This window comes from Crocuta crocuta, unplaced genomic scaffold, assembly GCF_008692635.1.
Source record: "Crocuta crocuta isolate KB4526 unplaced genomic scaffold, BGI_CrCroc_1.0 scaffold292, whole genome shotgun sequence".
NCBI classification, from domain to species: Eukaryota; Metazoa; Chordata; class Mammalia; order Carnivora; family Hyaenidae; genus Crocuta; species Crocuta crocuta.
The window spans coordinates 895,321-915,447 of NW_027528370.1; the positions used below are offsets into that span (position 1 = coordinate 895,321).

Consider the following 20,127-nt stretch of genomic DNA (forward strand, 5'->3'; position numbering starts at 1 on the left):
GCACCTGAAAGACTCAGTCAGTTAAGCATCTGACTCTTGGTTTAGGCTCAGGTCATGATTTCATGGTTCATGAGTTTGAGCCCCACATTGGGCTCTGCACTGATGGGAATGAGCCTATTTGAGATTCTCTCTTTCCTTCTTTCTCTGCCCCTCCTTCACTTGTGCTCATCTCTCTCTCAAAGAAATAAACTTAAAAAAAATTTTAAGTAAGCTTAAATACATGCCCTAGGAACAAAATTTGCTAGGAACAAAATTTGTATTGATTACTGTCATAATTGCAATTGCTTAGTAGATCCAAGTAAAAACATAGTGCAAGTGAAATAATTGATATAAACACTGGAAAAGATGAGAGTGAGATTTCTTTTGTTACTGCTATCATTATATGTTCTGAAAACTCAAGAGATTCTAGTAAATCACTTTTGGAATTAAAAAGAAAAATTTGTTGGGACACTTGGGTGGCTCAGTGGATTAGGCATCCGACTTTGGCTCAGGTCATGATCTCATCACTCACGGGTTCGAGCCCCATGTCAGCCTCTGTGCTGACTGCTTCAGATTATGTGTCTCCCATCCCTTCTCTCTTCCTGCCTCTCTCCTAATCATGCTCTCTCTCTCTCAAAAATAAATAAAACATTAAAAAAAAGAAATTGGCAATGTGGATGAATATAAATCAAATACACAAAAATCAATAGTTTTACCCTTGTAAATGCACCTAGACACAAAAATGTTAAAAATAAATTCTACATTACCAAGAACAAATCACCTGTAAAATATTTAGGAATAAGTGCAATCAGAAATATCCAAAAATCTCTATAAAAACTGTAATATATTATTTAAAAACACAGCACACTATGTAAGAGCAGAAGAAACAGAAAACTGTGAGTCTTGATAGTAATTCATAGTTACATTCACATATAAGTTATTCCAGTTAAAATCACATGTTTCATCTTAGAATTTGATATAAAGACCTCAGTGTTAGAAGAGCTATAAAACCATGAAAAAGAATAGCAGAAAGGGGAGTACTTGTTATTTCAAATATAGCAAAATATATTAAACATTCACTGTAGAAAAGTCCATATGGTATCTTACAGGAGATAAATAAATCAGTCATAAAGTATAGAGAATCCAGAATCAGATTCTAAAACAATGTGAGATATTGATAGTTCAATAAATGAGGAAGATATGACCTATTTAAAACAGTACCAGATATCCAAAGTAAATTAGAAAAACAAACAAAACTGAATCTCTGTCTTATATGCACACAAACCAAAGTCCAGAGAGAAAAGATATATATTTAAATTAAAACAAGGCCATGTAAATCTTTCAAAAAGATCTAGGAGACTAAATTTGCAATCTACAACTAGGAAGGCCACCTTAATCCGAAGGGAAAATGCAGAAATTCTAATACAAGAAAAGACATGTTTGAGGTTTTAAAAATTCAAAATTTGTGCTATTCACTAGAGCTTGATAAATGTGTAAAATCTAAGATGAATATTATAAAGATTGAATTACTATAAAATACATGTTTTATTCTAAAAGGATAGATAGAACACCAGAAGAAAAAATATGTACTCTATTCATTATTTCTATAGATGCAAGGCAGCAAAAACTCAAAAATCTACATACAAATGATGAAATGCTCAGGTTTCCTACCAGGGGAAAAGAAAAATCAAGTAACAATGTCATATCACTTCAGTTTGTATAAGACTGGCAACAATTAAGAGTTTTTGTTGAGAGGGACAGGTGAAAAAGGGTACTCTTATTAAACACTGGTAATGGGAATGTTAGGTGTTAGCACCTTTTTGGAAAGCATCTAGAAAAATCTTTTAAAATTAAATTTGATCCAGCAATCCCACACCTGAAATATGTGCTTTAAAATTAACAATGCCAATTCACATGATGTATATCAGGATATTTATATGGTTCCTCATCTATAGCTATTTCTTGGTAGTCATAAACCAGAAATAAAGTTAATTTCCATTAGTAGGGAATTTAAGAATTTAAGAAGAATGGATTAGAGTTATTCCTTATAAATTGGAAGGGTTTCCACAGGGTCTTATTTAACTAAATGAAATGTGTTCAGTGTGATCTAGTAAAAAAAAAATGAATAAAATAAGTTAGCTGCATGCCTAGATATATATGTATAATCAATATGTATAGGCTTATATGAATACAGATTGCTAATATTACATACCACTTGGGGAAATGGAGATGTGCTTGATGTGTTAATGTGATGCAAAAGAGAGGGCAGCAAATTTAGTATGTATGACACAACTTATTTAAAATTATATGATACATTACAGAAACATAACATGATGCACAGCCACCAAAATATTAATAGTGGTTATTTGTGTATGGCTGGATTCTAGGTGGATTTTCCTTTTGCTTTATGATTTAACAGAGTACTTTCAGTTTAAAGATATTATTTATATAAATAGTAAAATAAGGGGTACTTGGGGGCCTCAGTCGGTTAAGTGGCCTACTGCGGCTCAGGTCATGATCTCATGGTTTATGGATTCGAGGCCCGCATTGGGTTCTGTGCTGACAACTAGCTCAGAGCCTGGAGCCTGTTTCAGATTCTGTGTCTCCCTCTCTCTCTGACCCTCCCCTGTTCATGCCTTCTCTCTCTTTCTCTCAGAAATAAATAAAACATTAAAAAAATAAAAAAAATAGTAAAATAAGACTATTACCACTGTGCAGGAAAAGTAATATTTTAAAAATAATTATATGATGCAATATTTACATGTAAACTTGACACAAGACACAGAAATACGATCAGCAAATTAAAAAAAATATATTGGTTTCATTTAGTGTTCTGAAGTATACTGAATTTTCAAAGCTTTCAAATATCAATTTCAGTATAATTTTATAATACTGATGACTGCAACAAATATTTGTAAGTAATTTAACTATGATTTTTGCTACCCTATCTAGTCAAAAAAGACTATTTCAGAGATAAATTTTGATATGATTTATGAGTTTTATCTAAACTTTTAATTTAAAACAGGCAGCTAAATAAAGAATCATTTCTTTCATTTTTGTATGTTTAAGACGATAGGCAACATGGAGAAAGACATGCAGAAATATAAGTATCGTGTGATCCTAATAGGTCAGTTTAAATATTTATGATTTTCTGATTCTATAGTTTATATTTAACTCTGCTGTCTTCCTAGAATAATGTGCCTATTCTATAATCATTCTATTTATGCCTGTCTTATGTAATTTCCACCTCAGTGTAAGTGGAACGTGTCCCTATCAAGTATTGCTCATCTCTGACCTAGAAAAAGGCTACATTCTGGGGCAACCCATCCTGGCCATCCAGTATACTCCTCTCTTAGGTCTGGAGATTAGTTGGTAATGGCAAACCAAAAGGTTAATAAACATCTGATCACTCTTGTGATGATTTTACTCAATAAAAAGTAGTTATCTAAGTAACTGATAATTCTTACTTTATACCTTTTTTCTTCCTCAAATTCTCTAAAGTTCTAAGTCCAACAAATGTTCGACAATTATTTTCTTTTGTTGAAGTACAGTGCACTATTAGTTTATTTTGTTTCAGCATTTTATTTTTAGAATTCTAAAATATTTCTATCCATCTTGCCATTTAAAAAGTTTCTGGTCAAAATTCACCAGATATATTTTTTTAAATCAATGGCAGACCTAATGGCATTGACATTACTGTCCTAGATTAATTTATTTAATATACATATACAAGTACTCGCCTTTAAATTTTTTTTAACATTTATTCATTTTTGAGAGATAGAACACGAGTAGGGGAGGAGTGAGACAGAGGGAGACACAAAATCTGAAGTAGACTCCAGGCTGTGAGCTGACAGCATAGAACCTGATGCTGAGCTCAAACTCACTGCCCATGAGATCAGGACCTGAGCTGAAGTCGGACGCTTAACGGACTGAGCCACCCAGGCACCCCTATACAAGTACTATCCTATATTTGCATACAAATGAAATAGTAAATATAATATTTGTAAAGAGATTATCCATATAAAGACATAATTGAAATTCTAACTTTAAAAACTGACACTGTCAATGTGGTTGTTTGTAATAGAGGTGATCAGGGCAGAACAATGGATGCTGTTTCAGGGGCCATATTTACTACGTGTTAATGACAAAACTGCCTCATCCTTTGTCAGCTGTCAAATGCTGAGTACCCCCTCAAAGTCCTCTCACAGTAGAGGGGGAGGGGACAAGGATGAGAGATACGCTCATAGTTCATAGTCCAGTTGACAAAATATTGCACATGAATGATAAAACCTGTGCTTGTTATCAGAGGCAAATGGAAACACTTATATAGGCCCAGGAAGATAGAATCACACCTTTGCCATCATTACTGTTTGTTCAACCTACACTTTCCCATCAGCTGTTCTGAGAAAATGTCCCTGGTGGGCAATAAATGCTCACCATGGACTGTTCAGTGACATCCATGGCAACCAAACAGGGCAACTGCCCCCGTTCCTACACATCCTCAGCTTCACATGTTCCTCTGACTTCCCTGGGCTCCAGACTGTCAGCTTCATAATGAAAGTAGGTGGTAAAATGAAACTATGCAAAAATATGTCACCAGTGCACTCCTACCAAGGAACTCTACAAATCACATTAGGGAATGTTTTCTTTTCAAATTGATTTATTTCACAACACCCTGCTTTGGTTGTTCCAATGCAAACAGCCTCAGAAATCAAATTTGCAAGTCTAAAATTAAGAGCATATGCATCATTCATGATGATTTCATAGTGTTCCCTAGCCTGATCTACAGTTGTCAAAATTAACATTACATGACACAATACATTATGTGTTTTGCTCAACACTGCATTATCTCAATCATGACAAATTCAATTAAAACTAATTTTGATTCATTTCAATGTTTCCATTTTTAAGCTCTTTTCTACCCTTTCCTTTCTTTCTGCGAATCTATGTATGACATCCCTTTAATAATTTCTTCATAATTTCCAACATAATCCTCATTTTCATATTTTTGTTTTTTAATCACAGATTTGATTTATCTTACTTTCCTTTCTTTGGTTTATCTTCTTTATTACATAGAAAACCCCACAGGATTCTGTCTTGGATGGGTGGCTGTAGACGTAAATAGCTGACATTTAAAAACATATTTATACAAAAATATCAACAAATTCTCTTTGCATCCACCTTTAATTCAAATAGAGTATTTTACAAGTGAAGACAAGGATCAAATAATTAAGGAATGCTAGATAAATAATTATGCGGTAAAAATCTATGATATACTAATTCTTCAGGGAAATCTCCAAGATATATTTGAAGATAAAAATATTCAATGACATTGGCTGTCACATATTTGTATTGGGTTTACTGAATATCCTAAAACATGCAAAAATTATTTTTAAACATCTTTATCATAATAGTAGCCTTTTACACAGAGAATTTTATTTTGTGCTTACTAGTATGTATCTAAAAATAATTCCTATTCATGATGTTTCGAGTGCTTCTAGATTTTAAAATACTTTTCCTGGCTGGTGTGAGTAGAACCCAATGAACTTAGCAGAAAGACATATTCACAGTGAAATGTACATGCTTACAAAGTAAACACTTACTTTCTTAACACTGATGTCATCCCAGCATACTAAAGGTACAGAGATAAAACAAAGGTACATATTTCCATTTATAGAATCATATAGGGGCTCCTGGGTGGCTCAGTCAGTTAAGCGCCAGACTTCAGCTCAAGTCATGATCTCACGGTTCATGGGTCTGAGCCCCGCATCGGGCTCTGTGCTGACAGCTCAGAGCCTGGAGCCTGCTTCAGATTCTGTATCTCCCTCTCTCTCTGACCATCCCCCACTCACACTGTGTGTGTGTCTCTCTCAGAAATAAATAAAACATTAAAAAAATAGAATCATATATACAATGATTTCTTCCCACCTATGGAATATAACTGCCCTTTTGAAAGAGATTTAAAGAACCTAAAAAGGTAAAGATTCTGTTCTTCTCTCCTTTTGTTTTCAATGATCTTACCATCTCATTATTTTAAAGTCGTCCTTTATTATTAATAATTATTCTTCTAGGTAAGATGGTGGAGTAGGAGGACCCTAGGCTCACCGTGACCCACGGATATACCTAGATAACAATCTTATCAGCGTAAATAATCCAGAAAATGATCCCCAAACTGAAAGAATAAATCTTACAACTAAATGTAGAGAAGATGCCGTATCAAGAGGTAGGAAGGGCGGAGACACAGGAGTTAAAAGGACTCATGCGACTGTCAGCAGCGGGTAAGGAAAGGAAAGAGAAAGAGATCCCTACACTGAGGAAGATGAATCCCCATAATATTTGCCTTTGAAAATCAGAGGGGCTGAATTTCATGAGTTCTTATAACCAGCAGTACATAAAACCTGGAATTTAAAAAATCATCTGGCTCCACGCTGGAAAAGCCTGGAGAGTAAAAAGAAACTAAGTCCCCACGCTTGAAGAGAGAGCACAGCAAAGAGGCCAGAAAGATGCCTGTGTTATATAGGAGGGAGAGTTATCTACTAACCTCAGAGCTCATCCAGAGGGACAAAAATCTCTGGGGAACTCTTCCAGGAACAAAAGAACTGACAGATGCCATTGCCCTTCGCCGTTCCCCAACATAAGCACAGGGCCACCTGTGGGACTCGCAGAGAAACTTCCTAGCACTGACACCATAGGTCGCACTGCGTTTCTGCCAATCCACCCCTCCAGACAGCTCAATCACAGTGCTGCAGGGCCCCTTCCAGAGAGAAGGGGGCATGTGCAAAGCTTGGTAGCACTGTGGCCCCACACTCCCTCCCTATTTGCTTTACTTCAGCAGATCTGCCCTTTTGAATATGTTTTTGGCCAGTGTCTATACAGGGTGGTGCCACTGGCCTGACAGTGTAGCAGTGATTCCCAAAGGGACTCTTGCCCTAGAGAGAAGGAAAGATAGCCACACACACCCGGAGGCCCCAGAAGTCGGCTGGAGGCAGACAACTAAACTGACTATAGACTCTGCCCACCAACAAAAGCTTCTTAGGGGACAACACAGGAAAAGCACCCTGTAGTTTGGCACTGCTGCATCTCTAGCAAATGCCTGGTATGACTCAGCTTAAGCCCAAGGCATCCCAGAATGACCCACTAACACCACAAAGCAGGACACTATGGGATTTTTTTCTTCATGAGGCCATTATGTTCAAGTGTAGGAGATGTGGCTGTCTTTACTCACACAAAGGAACAGGCTCAGGGAATTAGACAAAATGAGGAGACAGGGGAATGTGTCCCAAATGAAAGAACAGGACAAAATCACAGCAAGAGACCTAAGCGAAACAGAAATAAGTAACATGTCTGATAGAGAATTGAAAGTAATGATCTTAAAGATATTCAATGGACTTAAGGAAGTAGTGGACATCAGCAATACACTTAGCAATGAGATAAAAAAGAACTAGTCAGAGCCCAATAAAGGAAACTTAAAATGCACTAGATGGAATAAATAGTAGACTAGAAGTAGAAGAATGAATCAGCAGCCTGGAGGAAAGAGTAATAGAAAGTGATCAAGCTGAGGTGAAAGGAAAAAAATATATATGCAAAATGAGAATAGATTTAGGGAAATCAGCAACACCAATAAATGTAATAGCATTCACATTATAGGGATCCCAGAAGGAGGTGAGGAAAAAAAAAAAAGGTGGCAGAAAGTCTATCTGAAGAAATAAATGCTGAAACCTTCCCCAGTCTGAGAAAGGAAACAACTCCAGATCCAGCAGGAACAGAGATCCCCACAATAAAACCAACCAAGGAGGTCCACACCAAGACACACAGTAATCAAGATGTCAAAAGAGTAGTGATAAAGAGACAAATTTAAAAGCAGAAAAAGAAGGCAGTTACACAAAGAGAAAAATTCCCTAAGGTTGTCAGCTGATTTTTCAACAGAAACTTTGCAGACCAGAAAGGAATAGCATGATATATTCAAAGTGGTAAAAGGAAAAAAACAAAAAAAACAAAAACCAAAAAAACAAATCTGCAGTCAAAAATACTCTGTCCAGCAAGGCTATCAGTTAGAATAGGAGAGATAAAGAGCTTTCCAGACAAACAAAAGAAGGAATTCATGACCACTAACCAGCTCTGGATGTAAAAGGGGACTTTTTGAGTGCAAAGAAAAGACCATAAAGAAGAGTTAAAAAAAAAAAAAAAGAAGGAAAAGAGAAACAAAAATAAGTATCTGTAAAAATCAGTAAAGGGATTCATAAAATCAAAAGATGTAAAATACGACACCATATACCTAAAATGGGTGGAGGAGAGGAGTGAAGAATGGGTTCAAACTTAAGTGAGTATCACCTTAATACAGACTGCGATAACACAAAAGATGTTATATACAAACTGAACAGTAACCACAAATTGAAACCAGTAACAGATATGCACAAAGTAAAGAAAAAAGAACCCAAGTATATCACTAAAAAAGCCAACTAATCATGAAAGAAGAGATTAAGAGAAGAATGGAGCAAAACTGCAAAAACAATCATGAAACAAAAACAAAATGGCAATAAATGCATACTTAAAAATAATTACTTTTAATGTAAATGAACTAAATGCTCCAGTCAAAAGACACAGGATGACAAAATGGATAAATAAGTAAGATCCATCTATATGTTGCTTACAAGAGAATCACTTCAGACCTAAAGACACATGCAGATTGAAAGTGAAAGGACAGAGAAGAATATATCACGCAAATGGAAGTCAAAAGAAAGTCAAGGAAGCAATATACTCACATAGGGAAAAATCAACTTTATATTTATTTATTTATTTGTGTGTTTGTTTACTGAGAGCATGTGTGCATGTGAGCAGGCGGGTGGGGCGGGGGCTGGGGGGAGAGAATCTTAAGCAGGCTCCACACCCAGCACAGAGCCCAATGTGGGGCTCAATCTCACAACCATGAGATGATCACCTGAGCCAAAATCAGTTGGATGCTTAACCAACTGAGTCACCCAGGCACCCTGGGAAAAAATAAACTTAAAAATAAAGACTATAAAAGAGACAAGACACTATATAACCATTCAGGGGACAATCCAACAAGCAGATATGTAACAACTGTAAGTATGTATGCACCCAATGTAGCAGCACCCAAATACTTAAGGTAGTTAATAATAAACAAAAATAAAGTAATTGGTAGTTTAAATATACAATGGAATATTATTCAGTCATAACAAAGAATGGTATCTTGCCATTTACAATGACATGGATGGAGTTAGACAGTACAATTCTAAGTGAAACAAGTGATTCACGAAAGACACAAATGACTTATGACTCATATGTGGAATTTCAGAACAAAGGAACAAAGAAAATGAGAGAAAAACAGAGACAGAGAGAAAAAGAGATACCCTAAAATAGACACTTAACGTTAGAGAACTGATGGTTACCATAGGAGGTGCGTAGGGGCATGGGTGAAACAGGTGATGGGCATTACAGAGTACACTCATGATGATCACTGAATAATTTAAAGAATTGTTGAAGTGCTGTACCGTATACCTCAAACTAACATAACATTCTATATGAACTATACTGGAATTAAAATAAAAAAACTTATAAAAAATTTTAAAAACACTAAAAATATTTGACATTTTGTTCTGTCATTCTTTTTTTTTTAAATTTTTTTTTTAATGTTTTTATTTATTTCTAGGAGAGAGAGAGAGAGAGAGAGAGAGACAGCGTGAGCAGGAGAGGGTCAGAGAGAGAAGGAGTCACAGACTTCGAAACAGGCTCCAGGCTCTGAGCTGGCAGTCAGCACAGAGCCCGACGTGGGGCTCGAACCCACGAACCGCAAGGTCATGACCCAAGCGAAAGTCGGACGCTTAACCGACGAAGCCACCCAGGCGCCCCTGTTCTGTCATTCTTAATTTACATTGCAATTTTACATCCCAGAGAGCTGTCTTTTCAATAAAAGTTGTTTTGAAACCTGTATGGTATAGAAAATGTATCAGTGTACCGTATCTGGTATGACTTCCAAAAAGTATTCAAATTTCATGCTACTGAAAACAATTTCCGAGAAATTCATAGTTATTATTCTTAAGATCTCTTTTACCATCTCTATTCTTTTTTTTTTTTTTTTTAAGGTTTNGAAACTAATTTGACAATAAACTATTAAAAAAAATAAAATAAAAGCAAGACAGGAAAAAAAAATAAAAAAAAAAAAAATAAATTCATTCTGATGCTTCACTAAGAATTGATTTATAGAACATGTCAAAATTAATTAACTTTCTGCCAAGAAAGTTACATGGGATTTTAGATCTACAATTTCAGGTACAGTTTTTGTTCAGAGTTCATAGGAATCACAAAATGTTGAGGGCTTTCAGATATTTATTCAGCTCTCTCCCTTCCTCCCTCTCTCATTGTTGACCCCCTTCACGCATATTTATACATGAGAAAACTGAGTCCTGGAAAGCTTAAATTACTTGTTCAACATTGTGTGGTCATGGATGTACAGGTTTCCTTATTTGTGTTATTTCTCCCTAATTATCTATTACTTAAAATTCTCTTATTGATTTAACCAGTTTTTTGTTTTGTTTTTTAGTATTGTAAAGCCAGTAACTTTATATTCAACTTCTCTGTCACCATTTCTAGAGAGCCATCCTTAAAGAGAAGGATGGAGAATAGTTAACAACCAATATTGGAAGGTAAAACAGGAGTGAGGCACAAAGAGACTGTGTTGAGAAGAAATACAGTTTTATCTTAACAGATATAATTTTGAAATTGAAAGGGTATGTCAGAAAAGTATGAGTTTAGAAAAAAAATTCAGAAAGCCACTTGAATATTATCCATTGCGGTCTGAAATACTAACATTGACTTTATATAAAGCCTTAAAAGGAAAAAATATAATTGATAACAAAATGACAGAAAAATACTCTAACCTCTCAATTTTCCAGGGATACTAGATTATTCCATTTATGCTTTAGTCAGGTTTTTTAGACTTTATTTTCTTGAGCAGTTTTAGATTTACAGCAAAATTAAAAAAAGGTATAGAGATTTCTCATATTCTTTCTCCACACATGCATAGCCTCCCTCATTTCACAGCACTCATTAGAATGGTGTGTATTTATTACCAAGGATGAAGCTACATTAACATACCAAATCATTCAAAATCCATGCTTTACATTATAGTTAACTCTTGTGTTGTACATTCCACCGGTTTGCACAAATATATAATGGCTATACCTATCATTATAATGTTATAGAGACTATTTTTATTCCCCTGAAAGCTATGTGCTTCTCCTATTCATTTCTCTTTCCTACCTAATACCTGGCCACACTATGTAGATATTGAATGGATGTAAGTTTTCAGTTCCTTTGGATAAATGTCAAGGAGTGTGCTTGCTGGACCATATGGAAGTGTGTTTAGTTTTGTAAAAAAAAAAACCTTCCAAACTGCCTTCCACGGTGGATGTGCCATATTGCATTCCCACCAGCAATGAATGAAGTTCCTGTTGCTTTATATCCTCACCAACATTTGGTATTTCCAGTGTTCTGGATTTTGGCTATTCTAACACGTGTGTTGCAGTATCTCATTGTTTTAATTTGCATTTCTCTAGTGACCTATACTGCAGAGCATCTTTTCATATGGTTATTTGCCAAATGAATTTCTTTTTTGGTGAGGTTAAGGTCTTTGGTCGATTTTTTAGTCAGGTTATTTTCTTATTCAGCTTTAAGAGTTCTTTTATGTTTTGGAAAAATCTTTTTATCAGATGAGTCATTTGCAAATATTTTCTCGTTGTGGCTTGTCCTTCTCTTGACAATATCCTTTGCAGAACAGAAGCGTTTAATTTTAATGAAGCACTATTTATCAATTATTTCTTTCATAGATCATCTCTTGTGTTGTATCTAAAAAAGTATCAGCATATTCAAGGTTATCTAGGTTTTTTCTTATGTTACCTTCTAGAAGTTTTATAATAGTTTTGCCTTTTGCACTTAGATCTATGATCTATTTTGAGTTACTTTTTTGTATTTTTGTGGAGAAAACAAGGTCTGTGCCTAGATTTTTTTTCACATGTTCCAGCACCGTTTGTTGAAGATGCTGACCTTGTTCCAGTGTATTGCCTTTGCTCCTTTGTCAAAGATCAGTTGACTCTATTTGTGAGACCTAGTTATTTTTTGTCCTTATACATTTGTGCCTAAAATAAATGTCTGCTTTACTGAGTTATCTAGAAACTGCACAGATCTGGTTTTGGTTTTTTGCTTTTTATGTTTTTTGTTTTATTTTTTGTTTTTGGCTTACCCAAGAGAGATCTGTTTTAGATCCCAAGTCTGTCTTATTCCTTCAGGAATTTACCAAGAGGAATTTCTCATACTTCCTGGTAATGTTTCCACTGGATTTATAATTATAATTAATTGCCTTGGTCAGACAATACAACAAAATAAGGCATGTTCAAATTAAAGGTAGTTTCTACTTCCATTAAATGTTTCTCATATTACTTAGAACAGATTTTATAGTTCTTCCTGAAACATGTTATAACATTGATATACAGATTCAGATCTTTATTTCAGGAAGAGGTAATCTGGGATAGCTAAACTTTCCAGAGATGAGGGTGGCTCATAGCACAGCCTTAAATCTCAGGCTATGCTTGTTGCAATCTGGAGATGTCTGCTTTCTCTACTCGCTTTCTTCACTTCACCTTTGACAGCTTCTTTGAGCCAGGAGACCAGGCAAGTCACATTCTGGCTGAAATACTCCTCCAGGTACACTTCTGTGATTCTGTGGTAAAGAACCAGCTCTTAAGGGAACTTCCTCCATATTTCCTGTTGGTTGCCAGTGCTCTCCTCCCACCCACTCCCAACTGAGAGATTTCAAAGAAAGCATTCTTAAAAGAGCCTTCTCCCAATTACTTTATAAAGGATCTCTTTCATGCCTCAGGTCCTAAATTCCTTTCCATTTTCTTTCCTCCTTTCCTCCCTTCCTCTTTTTCTCTTTCTCTCTTTCCTATATATAGAAGTGCTTATTTCTTTTAATGGTGTTTCTGGTTGATTTCAAGGCAAGGGAGTGGAATAAAAGTGCCTTTACTCCCTCATGTTTATTTAGAAATCAATTACTACAATGGATTGAATGTATGTGTCCCCAAATTCATACTTTAAAATCTTAACCCCTAACATGATAGTATTGGAAGCTAATCAGGTCACAAGTGGAGCCCTCATGAATGACACTGGTACTCTTAAAAAGGGACCCCAGAGAGCTCTCTCCCATTCTGTGCCCAAGTGAGGATACAGTTTAAAAGCCAGAGGTCTACAACCCAGAATAGAGCTTTTACTAGATAGTGAATCTGTTGGTGCCTTGATCTTGGACATTTTAGCCTTGGGGACAATGACAAATAAATTTCTGTTGTTGATAAGTTACCCCTCCAATGTTACTTTGTTATAACAGCCCTGAGATATCTACCTCATGTGGTGATAACTACATATTCCATACATGGAAGCACCTTGATGTAACCAGTCCTTTTATTGGTGGAATTTAGATTGTTTTGCTGTAATAAATCATGCTACAGTGAGAGTTGTACATATATTTAGAAGAAACTTATATAGCATCACTGACAAAGGTGGTTTCCTTTTTAAATTTTGATACATACTGCAAAAGTATTTTTCAAAAAGCTTGCACCAATTTTTGTTCCCACCAAGAATATGTCTCTTTTCCCCAAGTGCTTAATGTTAAACACTATTATTAATAAAATATCAAGTCTCAGACTTCTATCATTAAAAAAACTTGCTTGCAGGCTTGGCTCCTGACACATATTTGGAAACTTAACTGGTAAACAGTTCTCTATACTGCAAAAATTTTTTCTCTAAGTGAGAAAATTGTGATAAATGATAAAGTTGTTCACTATGCTTAATTTGTTTGTAAAAACAATGTGGTTTATGGGGAACATTTGCTTTCCTTCTGGGCATTTGGGATTTTTGTGTATGCTAGGCAAAGGGTGCCTAACGTGATCCACCTCCAATAAAAGTTTGGAACATAGAGTCTCTAATAAACTTCCCTAGCATATAATGCCTTGCACAATTTTGCTGCACTCTTTGCTAGAGGAATAAGTGTAGGCTGTTAATTTCCACAGGAAGAGGACTCTGGAAGCTCGAAATTTCCAGTAGAATTTCATACAGAGTTTCCTCTGGACTTCTCCCCAAGCCCATTTTTCTTTATGGTTTTGGTTTGTATCCTTTCACTGTGATCAATCTCAGACATAAATGTAACTATATGCTGAATCCTGTGAGTCCTTCTAGTGAATTACCAAAGCAGGAAGCTGTTTTAGTAATCCCTGACACACTATTAAATATTTTATTTACTAATATGAGAGGTGAAAATGGGATTTAATTTTTTTAATTTCTTAATTATGATTGAGGATTAGCATAATTTCTGTGACTTGATCCTGTGCTTTGCTGATTTTAAAAGATCTTAGTTTTTAGAGCATTTACAGGTTCACAGTAAAATTGAGTGCAAAATACCCATAAGTTCAAAGTGAAAATAAGCCCCCTGCCCTCCTACATGGATAGCTTCCCACGTTATCAACATCACTCACTAGAATAGAACCTGCATTAATGCATAATATTCACTCAAAGTCCATAGTTTACACTGCAGTTAACCTTTGGTTTTCCACATTTTATGGGTTTGGGCAAAAGTGTAATGGCATATATCATACAGAATAGTTTCACTGCCTTAAAAATCCTTTGTGCCCTCTCTGTTCATCTCTCCCTCTCACCTAACCCTGACTACGCTGCTGCTCTTTTCATGGTCCCCACAGTTTTGCCTTTTCCAGAATGCCATATAGTTGGAATCCTACAGTATACAGTCTTTTGTTTCATTTGGTAATTATACATTTAGTTTCTTCCATGACTTTTCACAGCTTGATAGCTCATTTCTTTTTAATGCTGAGTAATATTCCATTGTCTGAATGTGTTATAGTTTGTTTATCCATTCATCTACTGAAGGACATCTTGGTTGCCTTCAAGTTTTGGCAATTGTGAATAAAGCTGTTATATAAACATCTCTATGTAGATTTTTGTGTGGATATAACTTATCAGTTCCTTTGGGTAAATACCAAGCAGCACAATTGCTAGATCATATGGTAAGGAGTATGTTTAGTGTTGTGAGAAACTGGCAGGCTGTCTTGCAAAATGACTGTAACCATTTTGCATCTCACAAGCAAGGAACCAGTTTCTGTTGTATCCACATTTTCACCAGCATCTGGTGTTGCCAGCGTTCTGGACTTGGGGTATTTCAGTAGGTGTGTAGGAGTATATCTCTGTTGTTTTAATGTAGATTTCCTTGATCTACTATGATATATCTTTTTTATGTTTATTCGCCATTTGTATATCTTCTTTGGTGAGGTGGGAAGGTCTTTGGCCCATTTTTGAATCAGGTTATTTGTTTTCATTTTGTTGAGTTTTAACAGTTCTCTTTGTTTGTTCTGGATAAGAGTCCTTAATCAGAAATGCCCTCCACAAATATTTTCTAATATTCTGTGACTTGTTTTTTTTTTCAGTCCCTTGACTTTCGGCACATTTTCAATTACGTTTTGACCCCTTTCTTAATGAGTCCTTTAAGTCTCAAGAAAATTAGCTCTTGATTTCCGGTAGTGGCTGCTCGAGCGGCCGAAGCAAGATGGGTCAAAGTCAGAGTGGTGGTCATGGCCCTGGAGGTGGCAAGAAGGATGACAAGGACAAGAAAAAGAAATACGAACCTCCTGTACCAACTAGAGTGGGGAAAAAGAAGAAGAAAACAAAGGGACCAGATGCTGCCAGCAAGCTGCCACTGGTGACACCTCACACTCAGTGCCGTTTAAAATTACTGAAGTTAGAGAGAATTAAAGACTACCTTCTCATGGAGGAAGAATTCATTAGAAATCAGGAACAAATGAAGCCTTTAGAAGAAAAGCAAGAGGAGGAAAGATCAAAGGTGGATGATCTGAGGGGGACCCCAAGGTCGGTAGGAATGTTGGAAGAGATCATTGATGACAATCATGCCATCGTGTCCACATCTGTGGGCTCAGAACACTACGTCAGCATTCTTTCCTTTGTAGACAAGGACCTGCTGGAACCAGGCTGTTCAGTCCTGCTCAACCACAAGGTACATGCCGTCTCAGGGGTGTTCATGGATGACACGGATCCCTTGGTCACAGTGATGAAGGTAGAAAAGGCCCCCCAGGAAACCTATGCTGATACTGGGGGTTTGGACAACCAGATCCAGGAAATTAAGGAATCTGTAGAGCTTCCTCTCACTCATCCCGAATATTACGAAGAAATGGGTATAAAGCCCCCAAAGGGGGTCATTCTCTACGGAGCACCTGGCACAGGTAAAACCTTATTAGCCAAAGCAGTAGCAAACCAAACCTCAGCCACTTTCCTAAGAGTGGTTGGCTCTGAACTTATTCAGAAGTACCTAGGTGACGGGTCCAAACTCGTTCGGGAATTGTTTCGAGTTGCGGAAGAACATGCACCGTCCATCATGTTTATTGATGACACTGATGCCACTGGAGCAAAAACATGAGACTCAAATTCCGGTGGTGAAAGAGAAATTCAACGAACAATGTTGGAACTGTTGAACCAGTTGGATGGATTTGATTCAAGGGGTGACATGAAAGTTATCATGGCCACAAACCGAATAGAAACTTTGGATCCAGCATTTATCAGACCAGGCCTCATTGACAGAAAAATTGAGGTCCCCCTGCCCGATGAAAAGACTAAGAAGCACATCTTTCAGATCCACACAAGCAGGATGACGTTGGCCGGTGACGTGACCCTGGATGACTTGGTCATGGCTAAAGATGACCTCTCCGGGGCCGACATCAAGGCAATCTGTACAGAAGCCGGTCTGATGGCCTTGAGAGAATGCAGGATGAAAGTACAAGTGAAGACTTTAAAAAATCTAAAGAAAACGTTCTTTATAAAAAACAAGAAGGCACCCCTGAGGGGCTCTACCTGTAGCCACATTTGCCTTCAAGGAGATGGTCAGGAAGCTGCCAGAGGAACCTCGTCCAGTTGATCTTTCTTAGCAACCCACCCCATGCCCCTTTCTGAGCCTGATGTGTAGGGCGCCCCCCAGGCTGCCTTCATGTGTCACCCACGTGCAGTGTTCTCCCCTCAATAAAGCAACTTCCTCCTCCTCAAAAAAAAAAAAGAAAATTAGCTCTTTGTCAATTCAATGTTCAAATATATTTTCTCAGTTTACTACTTGGGTTTTAAATTCATATTATTTTTCTTGAGCAAAATTTTCTCTTTTTAAAAATCTGAGTATTTCCTTGCATGATCTCTGCATTCTGTGCCCTAAAGTAACCTCCTTTTACTTTAAAAAGTTTAGCCTTGGGGTGCCTGGGTGGCTCAGTCGGTTGAGCATTGGACTTCGGCTCAGGTCATGATCTCACAGCTCGTGAGTTCAAGCCTTGGGTCAGGCTCTGTGCTGACAGCTAGCTCAGAGCCTGAAGCCTGCTTCAGATTCTGTGTCTCCCTCTCTCTCTGACCTTCCCCTGCTCACTCTGTCTCTCTCTGTCTCTCAGAAATAAAATATTTTAAAAAATTTAAAAAAAAGAAAAAATTTTAAGCACTGACTATAACTGGGCTTTGCTTTGGTATAATAAGTGTCAAAGGGATATAATTCTTCTTCCTTTTCAATTGTTTTTATTACTTTACATGGCTAAGCAACTGTCCCCCAAACAAAACAAAACTAATTAATTTCCCACCAAATTGGAAATGTTACTTAGGGTTTTGGAGATCTTATGTCTAGACCCTTATTTGTTTGTTCTGCTTATTCATGAACTTACATAAATTTGTTATTACTACTTTCAAAGAATAAAATACATGTAATGATTTGGGGACATTGATTTTTTTCTCTCTACTTCTATGTTTTCAAAATTTTCTTGGCCTGTCAGCTTATTTTTCCCTTATAAATTTTACAGTAACAATGTGCGGACAACTGGTATATTTAGTAAGTGTTCTGGATAGGCACACTTTTTTTTTTTTTTTTTTTTTTTTTTTAATGTTTCCAAGTCTTGTGTGCTGTGTAGAACTTTCATAGTTAGGTTTATCCACAAATTTCTTTCTGCTTTTTTTTTTCACTTTTGTAAATGGAATATTTTTATCTTTTGTTTCCATCATCATGTTTAACTATTAATTGTATCTAGGAAATATATGGATTGTTTTTATATTATTTTTGTTTCAATACCTCCCCCCCATTGAGTTACTTTATTGTTTATATTTTCAACTGATTCTCTTGAGTTTTTCAGTGTACATTCTTGATCTCTGGAAAAAAACTTAATTTTTACATCTGCTTTCCAATTTTTATTTCTCTTTTCAACTACATTAACTAGTACTTACGGATCAGTGTTAACTAAGAGTGGATTTAATGTGCTGTCCTGTCTTGTGTTTTACTACAACAGAAATGCTTCTAGTGTTTCAGAATTTGAGTATTATCCTGGCTGACAGTCTGATGTCTCTTTTTCTTTATAAAAGTTATTCTATACCAGTTTGTCCATGAAGATGTTCTTTCGACCTCTTCTAGAAAAATTATTACCCGTGTGCAATTTCAAGCTATGGATTAAATTCAGAAAAGTCTTCTATTATATCTTTGTGTTTTTGTTCTGTTACATTGGTTTTTGGTTTTTGGTTTTTCTGTTCTACCTTTTCTGATAGTCCTACGTTCAGCAACACCAGGTTTCATATAGTAATCTCCCTTGCTTGTTTCCATATCCATCATTTTTTTAAAAAGTTATAGTTTCGTTAGATGTTCTTAAACTGTTCTCTATATCACTGTCTCTTCTTCACAAAATAGTTTTCTACTTTTAGTTGCTTTTAATGTTAGTTCTATTTCTTCTTCTTGTTTTCCAATACCCCTCCATTTGAGCTCTGCCAAATCACTAATTCAATTCATAAGTTAAGGTTATTCAATATGAACTCTACTTTCTGTTTTTCGTTTGGAAACACCATATTTCTTTTACTATCTTTGTTTTCTCGGAGTAATGTCTGCCCTTACTTTCATATCACCTCTAGGCTTGGGGCGATGCTATACTTAAGGTTGGCTGAAACTCACTATTTCATGGGGAAGCCCTTTGTGTCATGGTGTGCATGTAGTGATTTAGAATTCTTATCCACCAGTCATCAAACTGGTAGTCCTTTCTTGGCAGTAATGGCATAGTGAGTTTCTTGTTTAGTCTTGCCTAGCATGCTGTTCTGTTTTTGTTTTGTTTTNTGTTTTCAAACAAACTCAAAGATGCATTAGTAGCCCCTTCTCTTTACTCAGACCATATGCCATGCTAAGGAGGTGTCACTGGCTTAACCCTTACAAAGTTCAGGCTTCTCTGTGATTTTGAGTGTTCACAGAAGTCGCCAAGACAGAACATCCTTCTAAGTGTCTTCCCAGAGTTAGGTTTAATTTTATCACATTCATTAAATCTCTGTCATTTGCGATTTGAGACTGACTGTTTCCTATTAAAAGAAGAGACTTTCATTTGTGTTTGTCATTCTTACTGATATTAGTCTGTTTGAAAGCAAAAAGTAGGGCAGATCTATCATCTTCAACTTGGAAGTTCTAGCAGTAATTCTGCTACAATTATATTAAGTTGCCCATGAACTGCTTTTCCAAGATTCTTAGATTTATATAGCTAAATTCACTTAGTTACTGTAATACACATTTTTAGCTTTAATAAATAATTTTTAAAATTTTTTTTCTAGGAGTGAGAGAGAGAGGTTGAGCAGGGGAGGGTCAGAGAGAGAGGGAGATACAGACTCTGAAACAGGCTCCGGGCTCTGAGCTGGCAGTCAGCACAAAACCCGACGCTGGGCTTGAACCCACAAACTGCGAGATCATGACCTAAGCAAAAGTCGGACGCTTAACCGACTAAGCCACCCAGGCGCCCCAGCTTTAATAAATAATTTTTTATCCTTTGACAAGGCAGAATCGTTTCTGAATTTGAGGTGAAACACTTTAAATTTAGCCATCAAGTCTGTGATATGTGGCCCTCTGCTTTGTTGGTATTGTTCACTTACTCTTTATTTCATTAGCTTCACTGATGCGGTGGAAAGTTTGAGCAAAACATAGGTCAAAATACCTGATTTTTGTCTCTTCACTGAGACTTTAACTTTTCTAATCATATATATTTATTCACATATTTTCTTATATATAATTTTTAATCA

The 20,127-nt window shown here is 36.3% G+C and overlaps 1 protein-coding gene and 1 pseudogene across 1 annotated transcript in view; one reads left to right on the top strand and one right to left on the bottom strand.

The window, feature by feature from the left end:
• THSD7A (thrombospondin type 1 domain containing 7A) overlaps positions 1 to 20,127 on the bottom strand; it is a 417,169-nt gene that overhangs the window by 224,352 nt on the left and 172,690 nt on the right. The window lies entirely within an intron of this gene.
• On the top strand, positions 15,576 to 17,031 carry LOC144223512 (26S proteasome regulatory subunit 4 pseudogene; annotated as a pseudogene).